Source organism: Panthera leo, chromosome B1, assembly GCF_018350215.1.
Source record: "Panthera leo isolate Ple1 chromosome B1, P.leo_Ple1_pat1.1, whole genome shotgun sequence".
Classification (NCBI taxonomy): domain Eukaryota; kingdom Metazoa; phylum Chordata; class Mammalia; order Carnivora; family Felidae; genus Panthera; species Panthera leo.
The window spans coordinates 78,470,085-78,484,612 of NC_056682.1; the positions used below are offsets into that span (position 1 = coordinate 78,470,085).

The 14,528-nt window shown below is 38.7% G+C and overlaps 1 long non-coding RNA gene across 2 annotated transcripts in view; it reads right to left on the reverse strand.

Annotated features, from left to right (window-relative positions):
- Window positions 1–14,528, reverse strand: part of LOC122216971 — a 48,343-nt gene that overhangs the window by 14,883 nt on the left and 18,932 nt on the right. For both annotated transcript variants that reach the window (XR_006201218.1, XR_006201219.1), the window contains exon 2: window positions 14,176–14,277. This is a non-coding gene — a long non-coding RNA (uncharacterized LOC122216971). The remainder of the gene's footprint in view (window positions 1–14,175; window positions 14,278–14,528) is intronic.

The following is a 14,528-nucleotide window of genomic DNA, read 5'->3' on the forward strand; positions in this document are numbered from 1 at the left end:
GCTGATCACTTAGATTCCACCTACACTTGCCTAAATAACGCAGAAAACCGCCAGAAGACTAGCAGAATGGAGTCTCTGGAGCCAAGCGCAGACAAGAGCCCACGGAAGAGGGTAGGAAGGGCAGAGAGGCGGTGCACGCTACACAGACTGGCGGGAGGGAGCAGGGGTGGAGGGGCGGCCCGCTGGCCAAGCAGAGCCCCCGCGTCTGGCTGGCAAAAGCGGAGGGGCCAGACGGAGTGTGTTCCGACAGTGAGTGGGCCTTAACATCTGGAAGGTTATAAGTTAACAGCTCTGCTCAGAGAACGGGAAGACTGGAAGACAACGGGAGGGAGAGTTGTTGAGCCCCGGACAACAGAGCTCAGCTTGGCGGGGAACAAAGGCGCTCGCCAGCGCCATCTCCCTCGCCCATCCCCCAACCAAAATCCCAAAGGGAGCCAGTTCCTGCCAGGGAACCTGCTTGCACCGCACAAACACCCAACGCTGTGCTTCTGCAGATCCATCACTTCAGTGGGTCTGACTCCCTCCCGGTGCCACGGAGCCCCTCCCAAAGCGGATCTCCAAAGGAAAAGCGAGCTGAGCCTACCCCTCCCACCCCTGTGCACCTTGCCAATCCACCCCAGCTAATACGCCAGATCCCCAGCACCACAAGCCCGGCAGTGTGCAAGTAGCCCAGACGGGCCACACCACCCCCAGGGAATCCCACCCCTAGGAGAGGGAAAGAGAAGGCACACACCAGTCTGACTGTGGCCTCAGCGGTGGGCTGGGGGCAGACATAAGGTCTGACTGCAGCCCCACTCACCAACTCAAGGTATTCAAGACAGCACAGAGGAAGTGCCCTGCAGTTCCGCACCACTCCAGGGACTATCCAAAATGATGAAACAGAAGAATTCCCCTCAAAAAAACGTCCAGGAAATAACGAAAGCTAACGAACTGATCAAAAACAATTTAAACAATATAACAAAAGCGAATTTAGAATAATAGTCATAAAATTAATCGCTGGGCTTGAAAACAGTATAAAGGACAGCAGAGAATCCATTGCTACAGAGACCAAGGGACTAAGGAACAGCCAGGAGGAGCTAAAAAATTATATTAATGAGCTGCAAAATAAAATGGAGACAACCACGGCTCAGATTGAAGAGGCAGAGGAGAGAATAGGTGAACTACAAGATAAAATTATGGAAAAAGAAGAAGCTGAGAAAAAGAGAGATAAAAAAAATCCAGGAGTATGAGGGGAAAATTAGAGCACTAAGTGATGCAGTAAAGAGAAATAATCTATGCATAATTGGTATTCCAGAGGAGGAAGAGAGAGGGAAAGGTACTGAAGGTGTACTTGAAGAAATAATAGCTGAGAATTTCCCTGATCTGGGGAAGGAAAAAGGCAATGAAATCCAAGAGGCACAGAGAATTCCCTTCAGACGTAACTTGAATCAATCTTCTGCACGACATATCATAGTGAAACTGGCAAATTACAAGGATAAAGAGAAAATTCTGAAAACAGCTGGAGATAAACGTGCTCTAACATATAAAGGGAGACCTATAAGACTCATGACCGATCTCTCTACTGAAACTTGGCAGGCCAGAAAGGATTGGCACGAGATCTTCAATGTGATGAACAAAAAAAATATGCAGCCGAGAATCCTTTATCCAGCAAGTCTGTCATTTAGAATAGAAGGAGAGATAAAGGTCTTCCCAAACAAACAAAAACTGAAGGAATTCATCACCACTAAACCAGCCCTACAAGAGATCCTAAGGGGGATCCTGTGAGACAAAGTACCAGAGACATCGCTACAAGCATGAAACCTATGGACATCACAATGACTCTAAACCCATATCTTTCTATAATAACACTGAATGTAAATGGACTAAATGCGCCAACCAAAAGACACAGGATATCAGAATGGATAAAAAAACAAGACCCATCTATTTGCTGTCTACAAGAGACTCATTTTAGACCTGAGGACACCTTCAGATTGAGAGTGAGGGGATGGTGAACTATTTATCATGCCGCTGGAAGTCAGAAGAAAGCTGGAGTACCCATACTTACATCAGACAAACTAGACTTTAAAGGCTGTAACAAGAGATGAAGAAGGGCATTATATAATAATCACAGGGTCTATCCATCAGGAAGAGCTAACAATTATAAATGTCTATGTGCCGAATACAGGAGCCCCCAAATATATAAAACAATTACTCACAAACATACTCAACCTTATTGATAAGAATGTGGTAATTGCAGGGGACTTTAATACTCCACTTACAGAAATGGATGGATCATCTAGACACATGGTCAATAAAGAAACAAGGGCCCTGAATGATACATTGGATCAGATGGACTTGACAGATATATTTAGAACTCTGCATCCCAAAGCAACAGAATATACTTTCTTCTCGAGTGCACATGGAACATTCTCCAAGATAGATCACATACTGGGTCACAAAACAGCCCTTCATAAGTATACAAGAATTGAGATCATACCATGCATACTTTCAGACCACAATGCTATGAAGCTTGAAATCAACCACAGAAAAAAGTCTGGAAAACCTCCAAAAGCATGGAGGTTAAAGAACACCCTACTAACGAATGAGTGGGTCAACCAGGCAATTAGAGAAGAAATTAAAAAATATATGGAAACAAACGAAAATGAAAATACAACAATCCAAATGCTTTGGGACGCAGTGAAGGCAGTCCTGAGAGGAAAATACATTGCAATCCAGGCCTATCTCAAGAAACAAGAAAAATCTCAAATACAAAATCTAACAGCACATCTAAAGGAAATAGAAGCAGAACAGCAAAGACAGCCTAAACCCAGCAGAAGAAGAGAAATAATAAAGATCAGAGCAGAAATAAACAATATACAATCTAAAACAACTGTAGAGCAGATCAACGAAACCAAGAGTTGGTTTTTTGAAAAAATAAACAAAATTGATAAACCTCTAGCCAGGCTTCTCAAAAAGAAAAGGGAGATGACCCAAATAGATAAAATCATGAATGAAAATGGAATTATTACAACCAATCCCTCAGAGATACAAGCAATTATCAGGGAATACTATGAACAATTATATGCCAACAAACTGGACAACCTGGAAGAAATGGACAAATTCCTAAACACCCACACGCTTCCAAAACTCAATCAGGAGGAAATAGAAAGCTTGAACAGATGCATAACCAGCAAAGAAATTGAATCAGTCATCAAAAATCTCCCAAAGAAGTAAGAGTCCAGGACCAGATGGCTTCCCAGGGGAGTTCTACCAGACGTTTAAAGCAGAGATAATACCTATCCTTCTCAAGCTATTCCAAAAAATAGAAAGGGAAGGAAAACTTCCAGACTCATTCTATGAAGCCAGTATTACTTTGATTCCTAAACCAGACAGAGACCCAGCAAAAAAAGAGAACTACAGGCCAATATCCCTGATGAATATGGATGCAAAAATTCTCAATAAGATACTAGCAAATCGAATTCAACAGTATATAAAAAGAACTATTCACCATGACCAAGTGGGATTCATTCCTGGGATGCAGGGCTGGTTCAATATTCAGAAATCAATCAACGTGATACGTCACATTAATAAAAGAAAAGATAAAAACCATATGATCCTGTCAATCGATGCAGAAAAGGCCTTTGACAAAATCCAGCACCCTTTCTTAATAAAAACCCTCAAGAAAGTCGGGATAGAAGGAACATACTTAAACATCATAAAAGCCATTTATGAAAAGCCCACAGCTAATATCATCCTCAACGGGGAAAAACTGAGAGCTTTTTCCCTGAGATCAGGAACACGACAGGGATGTCCACTCTCACCGCTGTTGTTTAACATAGTGTTGGAAGTTCTAGCATCAGCAATCAGACAACAAAAGGAAATCAAAGGCATCAAAATTGGCAAAGATGAAGTTAAGCTTTCACTTTTTGCAGATGACATGATAATATACATGGAAAATCCGGTAGACTCCACCAAAAGTCTGCTGGAACTGATACATGAACTTACCAAAGTTGCAGGATACAAAATCAATGTGCAGAAATCAGTTGCATTCTTATACACTAATAATGAAGCAACAGAAAGACAAATAAAGGAACTGATCCCATTCACAATTGCACCAAGAAGCATTAAATACCTAGGAATAAATCTAACCAAAGATGTAAAAGATCTGTATGCTGAAAACTATAGAAAGCTTATGAAGGAAATTGAAGAAGATATAAAAAAATGGAAAAACATTCTGTGCTCATGGATTGGAAGAATAAATATTGTCAAAATGTCAATACTACCCAAAGCTATCTACACATTCGATGCAATCCCAATCAAAATTGCACCAGCATTCTTCTCGAAACTAGAACAAGCAATCCTAAAATTCACATGGAACCACAAAAGGCCCCAAATAGCCAAAGTAATATTGAAGAAGAAGACCAAAGCAGGAAGCATCACAATCCCAGACTTTAGCCTCTACTACAAAGCTGTCATCATCAAGACAGCATGGTATTGGCACAAAAACAGACACATAGACCAATGGAATAGAATAGAAACCCCAGAACTAGACCCACAAACTATGGCCAACTTATCTTTGACAAAGCAGGAAAGAACATCCAATAGAAAAAAGACAGTCTCTTTAACAAATGGTGCTGGGGGAACTGGACAGCAACATGCAGAAGGTTGAAACTAGACCACTTTCTCACACCATTCACAAAAATAAACTCAAAATGGATAAAGGACCTGAATGTGAGACAGGAAACCATCAAAACCCTAGAGGAGAAAGCAGGAAAAGACCTCTCTGACCTCAGCCGTAGCAATTTCCTACTTCACACATCCCCAAAGGCAAGGGAATTAAAAGCAAAAATGAACTGCTGGGACCTTATGAAGATAAAAAGCTTCCGCACAGAAAAGGAAACATCCAACAGAAGTAAAAAGCAACCAACGGAATGGGAAAAGATATTTGCAAATGACATATCGGACAAAGGGCTAGTATCCAAAATCTATAAAGAGCTCACCAAACTCCACACCCGAAAAACAAATAATCCAGTGAAGAAATGGGCAGAAAACATGAATAGACACTTCTCTAAAGAAGACATCCGGATGGCCAACAGGCACATGAAAAGATGCTCAACGTCGCTCCTCATCAGGGAAATACAAATCAAAACCGCACTCAGATATCACCTCACGCCAGTCAGAGTGGCCAAAATGAACAAATCAGGAGACTATAGATGCTGGAGAGGATGTGGAGAAACGGGAACCCTCTTGCACTGTTGGTGGGAATGCAAACTGGTACAGCCACTCTGGAAAACAGTGTGGAGGTTCCTCAGAAAATTAAAAATAGACCTACCCTATGACCCAGCAATAGCACTGCTAGGAACTTACCCAAGGGATACAGGAGTACTGATGCATAGGGGCACTTGTACCCCAATGTTTATAGCAGCACTCTCAACAATAGCCAAATTATGGAAAGAGCCTAAATGTCCATCAACTGATGAATGGATAAAGAAATTGTGGTTTATATACACAATGGAGTACTACGTGGCAATGAGAAAGAATGAATATGGCCCTTTGTAGCAACGTGGATGGAACTGGAGAGTGTTATGCTAAGTGAAATAAGCCATACAGAGAAAGACAGATACCATATGTTTTCACTCTTATGTGGATCCTGAGAAATTTAACAGGAACCCATGGGGGAGGGGAAGGAAAAAAAAAAAGAGAGGTTAGAGTGGGAGACAGCCAAAGCATAAGAGACTCTTGAAAACTGAGAACAAACTGAGGGTTGATGGGGGGTTGGAGGGAAGGGAGGGTGGGTGATGGGTATTGAGGAGGGCACCTGTTGGGATGAGCACTGGGTGTTGTATGGAAACCAATTTGACAATAAATTTCATATATTAAAAAAAAACAAAGTGCAGAAGACTTACAATTATAAAACATCACTTCATGTTATCAGAAATCTCCTGAAAGTTTGAACTCAATTAATTAGAGAAACAAATGAAATAATGACATTAAATTGAAATAAAACCAAGCATGATTGAAGTGCAAAATAAAGAGGAAATCTAGGACTAAGTCTTGAGTATGAAATAAGGGAATAATGTGACAAAATTAGCATTTCAATGGAATTAAAATCTATATTAAAATCAATATAGAGTATAGCAGAGTACAGAAATCAAATCAGTAATAAGGGGTACAGACCTGAAAAGATGACCCACAATACAGTGAATTCAAAACAAAAATTCCAAGAAAAATTAACATTAAAACAGAAGAAACAATCAAGGATATAAGTGTAGAAAACGTTTTGAAACAGCAGTGCAAACAGAATATGTGTGATTGCTGTTGCTCTACTTGCTTCAGGAAGTTTTACTAGAAAGGTGCCAATTACCTAAGCTCTCTTAAAGAAAATTTTGCATTACTAAAATGTAAAACAAGTATATAGACAGAAAAAAAGTATGCTATGTAAAATTTTTTTAAAAAATAGGGAAGTCTTAGATTTATACTCAGGGACACAAAATGTCAAAGACAATGGAGTAACTAATAATTGCATATGTATCAAAATAGTCATTTTACATGAGAATAACAAAATGATAATCTAAGGTATGCAATAGGTCAAATTCTGAAATGCAGTTCTCCAGGATAAAATAAAAAGTATTCTAGAGCTGTCTGAATAATAAATCAAAATTAAGAATGATACTAAAAATTAACATCTACAGATAATTTTAAGGAAAAAATTTGTATCTCCCTAAAGATCTAACCCCAACTAAAATTTCTGTTGTATCCACACAACAGAAAGAGAGCTTTAGATATTTATGTATTTGTGTTTATGTTCCTGTATGTGTCTGTGTATGAGCTAATAAAGAATATTACTTATGGACTCATGGAAAGCAAAGTATTATTCCAAGATTAATTTGAATCCACTAAGAAGAGAGTCAAAACAAGACCTCTAGAATATAGAATATGTTATTTACCTGGGCAAGACAGTTTCTTGAAACCAGTTAAACATTGTTAAAACCAAATAACTGTTGCTAATATAGCTATGAGGTGAATACAAATGTCATAAGTATTTAAAATAGGAACATAATGTCAATTCAAAACAACTTTATAGCAGTATTCTAGGAATAAAACTTTAGATTAAAGCTTCGACAAACTGAGTCACTTGGAAAATAATATGTTCTTACTAACCAAAGACAAATTAAGACCTAAATATAATAAAATGTTTAAAATTCTGCAATAATCAAACCAAGGCACAGAATCAAACCAAAAGGAATAGAAAAGTATGCCCAGACAGGTCAGGTACTAGCATACCTAAGAATTCAGTGTGGGATATGATAGTGCTTTAAATCAGGGGACAAACGATTTAAAAATAGAGCAGGGAACTTATCATTTGGGGGGGGGGGGGTGGAATAGATAATTCCCGGTGGGAGATGCAGGAGAGAAGCATCAAAGGAAAAGACTTCATGGAAAAAGATTCTGTGCTCCTGGATAAGAAGAACAAATATTATTAAAATGTCAATACTATTCAAAGCAATCTACATATTCAGCGCAATCCCTATCAAAATAACACCAGCATTCTTCACAGAGCTGGAACAAATAATCCTAAAATTTGTATGGAACCAGAAAAGACCCCGAATAGCCAAAGCGATCTTAAAAAAGAAAACCAAAGCAGGAGGCATCACAATCCCAGACTTCAAGCTATACTACAAAGCTGTAATCATCAAGACAGGATGGTACTGGTACAAGAGCAGACACTCAGATCAATGGAACAGAATAGTGAACCCAGAAATGGACCCACAAATGTATGGCCAACTAATCTTTGACAAAGCAGGAAAGAATACCCAATGGAATAAAGACAGTCTCTTCAGCAAGTGGTGCTGGGAAAACTGGACAGCAACATGCAGAAGAATGAACCTGGACCACTTTCTTACACCATAGACAAAAATAAACTCAAAATGGATGAAAGACCTCAATGTAAAACAGGAAGTCATCAAAATCCTCAAGGAGAGGGGCATCTGGGTGGCTAGTCAGTTGAGCTTCCGACTTCAGCTCAGGTCATGATCTCACGGTCTGTGGGTTCAAGCCTCACATCAGGCTCTGTGCTGACAGCTCAGAGCCTGGAGCCTGCTTCAGAGTCTGTGTCTCCCTCTCTCTCTGACCCTCCCCCATTCATGCTTTGTCTCTCTCTGTCTCAAAAATAAATAAACATTAAAAAATAAATTTAAAAATAAAATCCTCAAGGAGAAAGCAGGCAAAAACCTCTTTGATCTTGGCCGCAGCAACTTCTTACTCAACACATCTCTGGAGGCAAGGGAAACAAAAGCAAAAATGGACTACTGGGACCTCATCAAAATAAAAAGCTTCTGCACAGCAAAGGAAACAATCAGCAAAACTAAAAGGCAATCGACAGAATGGGAGAAGATATTTGCAAATGACATATCAGATAAAGGGTTAGTAACCAAAATGTATAAAGAACTTATCAAACTCAACACCCAAAAAACAAATAATCCAGTGAAGAAATGGGCAAAAGACACGAATAGACACTTCTCCAAAGAAGACATCCAGATGGCTAACAGACACATGAAAAAATGCTCCACATCACTCATCATCAGGGAAATATAAATCAAAACCACAATGAGATACCACCTCACACCTGTCAGAATGGCTAACATTAACAACTCAGGCAACAACAGATGTTGGCGAGGATGCAGAGAAAGAGGATCTCTCTTGCATTGCTGGTGGGAATGCAAGCTGGTGCAGCCACTCTGGAAGACAGTATGGAGGTTCCTCAAAAGATTAAAAATAGAACTACCCTACAACCCAGCAGTTGCACTACTAGGTATTTATCCAAGGGATACAGTTGTGCTGTTTTGAAGGGGCACATGCACCCCCATGTTTATAGCAGCACTATCAACAATAGCCAAAGTATGGAAAGAGCCCAAATGTCCATCAATGGATGAATGGATAAAGAAGATGTGGTATATATATATATATATATATATACACATACATGGTGGAGTATTACTTGGCAATCAAGAAGAATGAAATCTTGCCATTTGCAACTACATAGATGTAACTCTAGGGTATTATGCTACATGACATTAGTCAGAGAAAAACAAAAATCATATGACTTCACTCATATGAGGACTTTAAGAGACAAAACAGATGAACATAAGGGAAGGGAAACAAAAATGACATAAAAACAGGGAGGGGGACAAAACAGAAGAGACTCATAAATATGGAGAACAAACTGAGGGTTGCTGGAAGGGTTGTGGGAGGGGGAATGGGCTAAATGGGTAAGCGGCACTAAAGAATCTACTCCTGAAATCGTTGTTGCACTATATACTAACTAATTTGGATGTTAATTTCAAAAAAAAAAAATAAATAAGATTATAAATAAAATTTTAAAAAAAGGAAAAAGACTTCAAAAGAGAAAGGCTGGAGAGGTGCAAGGCCTTAGGACATGTTTACATAGCTGAAAGTGGCTGTGGCTCTGCTTGTAAGGAACACCTAGAGCCATTAACATTGTCCAGGACCCAATCCTCCTTCACACCTGACCCTTCCTAGTGTTATAGAAACCAATTAACTCGAAATTCAACCTTGAAAAGCTAAACCATTAGATTGATTAGCACACTTGCTTAGCTGATTTTCTGCACGTAGTCTTTAGTAATTATCCTAATAAAAAGAAGCTTCATTCTGGAGTCGGGGCCTCATTCTGACTCAAGTATGAGGACCTTCACTTAACTGTACTTTGTTTGTGGACTCATCTTTTGTGACTCTGGCCATACTCCCTGCAACAACTCCCCCCAAAGATATACCCTAGAATGAATTACAGATTGGATAAAGATTTACTTTGGAATAATGAAACAAAGTGTTTTATAAGAAACTATAGGGGAACATTTACACAAATTAAGCACAGATAAAGACTTTCTAGGCATGCTATCAATGCATCCAGGCAAAAAAAAAAATTAAGGAAAATATTGATATATTCATCACATATATATTTAATGCAAATGTTCCTTCTAACTGGAGGAAAAAACCTAGAGAAAATATTTAAATACCAATGACAAGTAAATGTTTAATATTCTTTATATATAAAAAGTTATTAGAAATCAATAAGAAGATAATACCTTTTACATAGCAGATTGTCAAAGATTGTGTTTATTTGTAATATCTTAAGAAAGATGTAAAGAAATAAGCTTTTGTACACTATTGGTAGAATTATAAATTAATTCATCTTTTCTTGGGGCCAAGTTTGCCCTTTATGAACATGTACCTCCTTTGACCTAGAAATTTGACTGTAAGAATTAATACTAGAATAATCATAGACATGTGAAGATTATGTATTTAAATGCATAGCATAAAGTGATCAAACACCCATCAGATATTCCTTTCAACCTTACATACCTATGCCCTGTAGAAATTTTTGCACTTAGGTTGGAGTTAAAAATGCTTGAAATATAGCATTCCCTACATGTTACTTTTTTAGTCACTAAAAGCTATGTTTATGTAATTACCCTTAAAAAGTCCTCAGGGAAATGTACATGAAGAGAGACAAAGAAACGTCAAAGGACTGGGTTTGGCAAACCAGAAAAAAAGATGGAGGATTTGTTGAATAAACAGGAAAAAGTAAACAGAGGAATTTTCATAAAGGATGGACAAAGTGACAAATCGGGTACTATTCCCCTACCTCTGCACATTGGACCTGTTCTTTTTGCTCTGTCATTAGGAAGTAGAGAGAATCATGATAGGTTCAGTGTAGTAAGTGTCTCTGGCCCACCCTAGTCTAAATCCATTTGTCTATATCTCCCCCAGGACAAATGACTATGGGAGCATAGTGTTGTTCAGAAAGTTTGAATCTATCCATGAAGAGAACATTCACATTTTTCCACATGAAAACAACACAAACTAAAAGTTTTGAAACATGTCTTGTCCACAAGGGTCAAAGTGTGGTAAAAGTGGCTAGGGGAAGTACACTGGTTTTTGTATTTGAATGATACACTTAATGGTCTTTCTTAAGATCCTGGTTGTCAAAAGTACTCATACTGCTCAGCCTCATTCAAAGAAGTATGTTGAATTGTTAATCCTCCTTGACTGCAAGTTCAGACCTAACAGGAATCATTCATTATTATAGTAGACATTAGTCATTCTCCTGAGACTCCTACCTCTGAAAAATACCAATCTTATGAGTTTTGGTAAGAGATAAGCTGGATTCCCTTTAGATAAATGGATTGGTTCACCTTCCTAGAACATTATTCTGGCTTGTAGGAAACTAGGAACCAAAGGTAAAAATATACCTGGGTAAAATATACATTTTCCAGATAATGGGAGATAAAAATATAAAAACACAGTACCCTAATATTAACTTCTCTAAAAGATGTTTCCAGGGCAATATGGGCTGTCTCAAACAAAGTGAAAGATAAGGTGCATTAATTTGTATCCACTACAAAAGGACATTACACTTGAGCCATTTTAGTTGTAAGAGAGAAAATGTAACCACTTTTGAATATGCCATCTGAGCATTTATGAAATATAATAGGTGTGACATACAAAAGGTATGAATTTCAAGTAAGGTCTCAGAGGACAAAGAAGGCTCTTCAGCTGACCAAACTGTACTGGAAGTAGCTTCACTATTTTACCCAGGAAATCCAATGGTTAAGTTTGTGGCCAGCCCCTAGGGGAATCACAGAAGAAATTCTTCAGGCTCGTGGTCAAAGCCATTACCCTTTCCTCAAGTGTCTTTTCCTATTTTGAATAATAGATCCTGGTTTGTCTCTGGTACCTATTGACAACTAAACATGTGACCATGGGACCTGAAACTTCACATTATGAATCTGACATCTTAACCCACTTGTCTATTAAGTCAGGTGTACTCCAAAATGCTCCATCATCAAATGGAAGTGGATATACACGATGGGACCTGATAAAGTTCTGAAGGCACAAATGGTTTTAGTGCTACCATTTTATCCTTTCCTCTATTCTTGCCTAAGGTATTATGCAAAGCTGCCAATGATCAGTTGACTGAAAGGGGGTAGAATGGGGAATTCTAGATTTCAGAAGGCCCCATGCAAAATACAGGCATTCTCAAAATATAACTTTCCACCCGTGAAATTCTGGGTGCTGTTGATTTGGTTGTTTCAGTAACCAAAGCACTACTGCTTATATCAAAAGATACAACGAGGGAATAATTAATGGGTAACTTGAAAATACCACCTGGCCAATTCAGACTCTTCAGGCCACTAAGTGAACAGGAAATAAAGGGGATTATGCTGTTGACTTTTGAGATTGATTCTGTCAAGAGGAGTTAGAATTGCTGCTACACAATTAAGAAAGTAAGAAATATTGACGACTCTCAAAGAACATCCTGGGGTGCCTCCTGGTTCTGAATGTTCACTGACAAAATTCTTTGGGAGGCCACAACATTTATGTAGGGAAGATAACCAAAGCCTTCGATTCCTCAAGAATGTCAGTATGGGACACTACATCACGTTAAGCACTTTGACATTTGAGGTGTGGGCTAAATTTTTTAAAAAGATACACAAAATGAGTAGTAGAAAAGTCATAATCACCAACTTGAACCTCGTGACCAGTTACAAAGAAAGGATCACAACAACTTTTTGTGTTTTCCTCCTTTCTCAGGCTTATATGTTTCACTTCTCCCTTCTTGTTTATCTTTCCTTCCACCATTTTGTATAGGGTATGTTGATGCTAAACAACTTTCAGTTTGTCTCTTAGGATTACAACAGATTGTAAATAAACTAGAAGGAAAATGGATTTTTCAGGATGCAGCAGTGAATGACATTTTGTGTGGTTCCCCTTTGGAAAGGAGGGGAATGCAGTTTGGACACAGGAAGGTTAGTTACATTAAGTTGGAGAAGGTTTTTTATTTTATTATTACTGCAAGAAAAATTTAAGCTAATGTTGCACATGCTAATGTGGATGTCAGTGGACATCTGGCACCCTTTTTCACTTCTCAGTATCTATATCTTGTTCTCAGTAGAAGACCCAACTTACCTCCCAGGATAGAAACTAAAATTGCCAAGTTCTCATTTTTCCCTTCTCATTTGGAGGGCAGATGCCTTTGAAAAGGACTCCACCAGTCACACCCACCAACCCCAAACTTGGGAGGCAGTATCAGAAAGAAGCAGAGACTAAGAGAATCCTGCCTGGCAGTCACAAGACAAGATTTCCCAGGGCACTTGAGGCAGCAGTGCCACCGAGATCAGTGAGTGCCGTAGGTGTAGGATCAGCATTAAAGATATTGAGGTGGCTTCATTTTCCTCCTGAAACAGTTTTCATAATATTATTTGAATATTTTCTGCAGCTTTTTGTACTCCAAAGGGCTATATGGTATGTTGTTTTTCCATTTCCTAATATCCTTTGTTTTTTTTTTAAAGTTTATTTATTTATTTTGAGAGAGAGGGAGTGTGTGTGTGTGCACAAGGAGGGACAAGCAGGGGAGGGACAGAAAAAGGGAGAGAGAGAATCCCAATTAGGCTCCATACTGTCAGTGCAGAGCCTGACACAGGGCTCAGTCCCATGAACTGTGAGATCATGACTTGAGCTGAAATCAAGAGTAGGACACTTAACCAACCAACTGAGCTACCCAGTTGCCCCTTGTTTCATTTTTCAGAGCTTTTTACTTTTTATTTTTAAGTAATTTTAGGTCTATTACCTAAGAAAATCCCTTTTCTGTTTAAATCATCAAGAAAAGTTTTCTGTGGCTTACAATTAAGAATCCTGACTATACATTTTATAGTTCAACAGAGGATTATTAATTATGAATAACTAAAAATTAGTTTAATATCCAAAATTTGGTATTGGAGTCAAGCAAATTGCATTTATACCATAGAATGCTGTTAATCATTTAAAAATATTATTGGCTAAAGTTTAATGGCATATAAAAGTGTTCATGGTATACTGAGTAGTAGGGAATGTTGCAAGCTTGAGTCCTGGGTCATAGGTTTTCATAAATTTATAACTCACATTATCTATATCTATCTATCTATCATCTATTTATCTATCTATCCTGTGTTCATTATCTATTAGTGTATAACAAATTACCCCAAACTAAACAGCATAAAATTATAATTGTTTTTATTCTCTCTCAAGTTTCTTTGAGTCAGGGATCTGGGGGTAGCTCAGCTGGGTGGTTCTAGTTCAGTATCTCTCATGAGGTTGCAGCCAAGCTATTGGCCAGGACTGCAATCTGTGAAGACTCACCTGGGACTAAAGGATCTTCTTCCAGGCTCAGGAGGACTGCAAGAGGCTTGATTTCCTCCCCATGTGATCATCTCCATAAGACTGTTCACAACCTTGCTTCCCCTATAGAGAGTGGGGAGAGAAAGAGGAAAAGAGAGGTGAAAGGAGACAGAGAGAGGAAGGGAGGAAGGGAGGGAGCTTGAGATGGATGCACAGTCTTTTAAAATCTAACATTAGAGGTGATATTCTACCACTAGAAGCAAGTCACTAAGTCCAGCCCACATTCAAGGGGAGGGTAATTAAGCTTCTCCTTAGTGGAGGAGTACCAAAGGATCTATAGACACATCTTTAAAACTACCATGTACACATGCTTA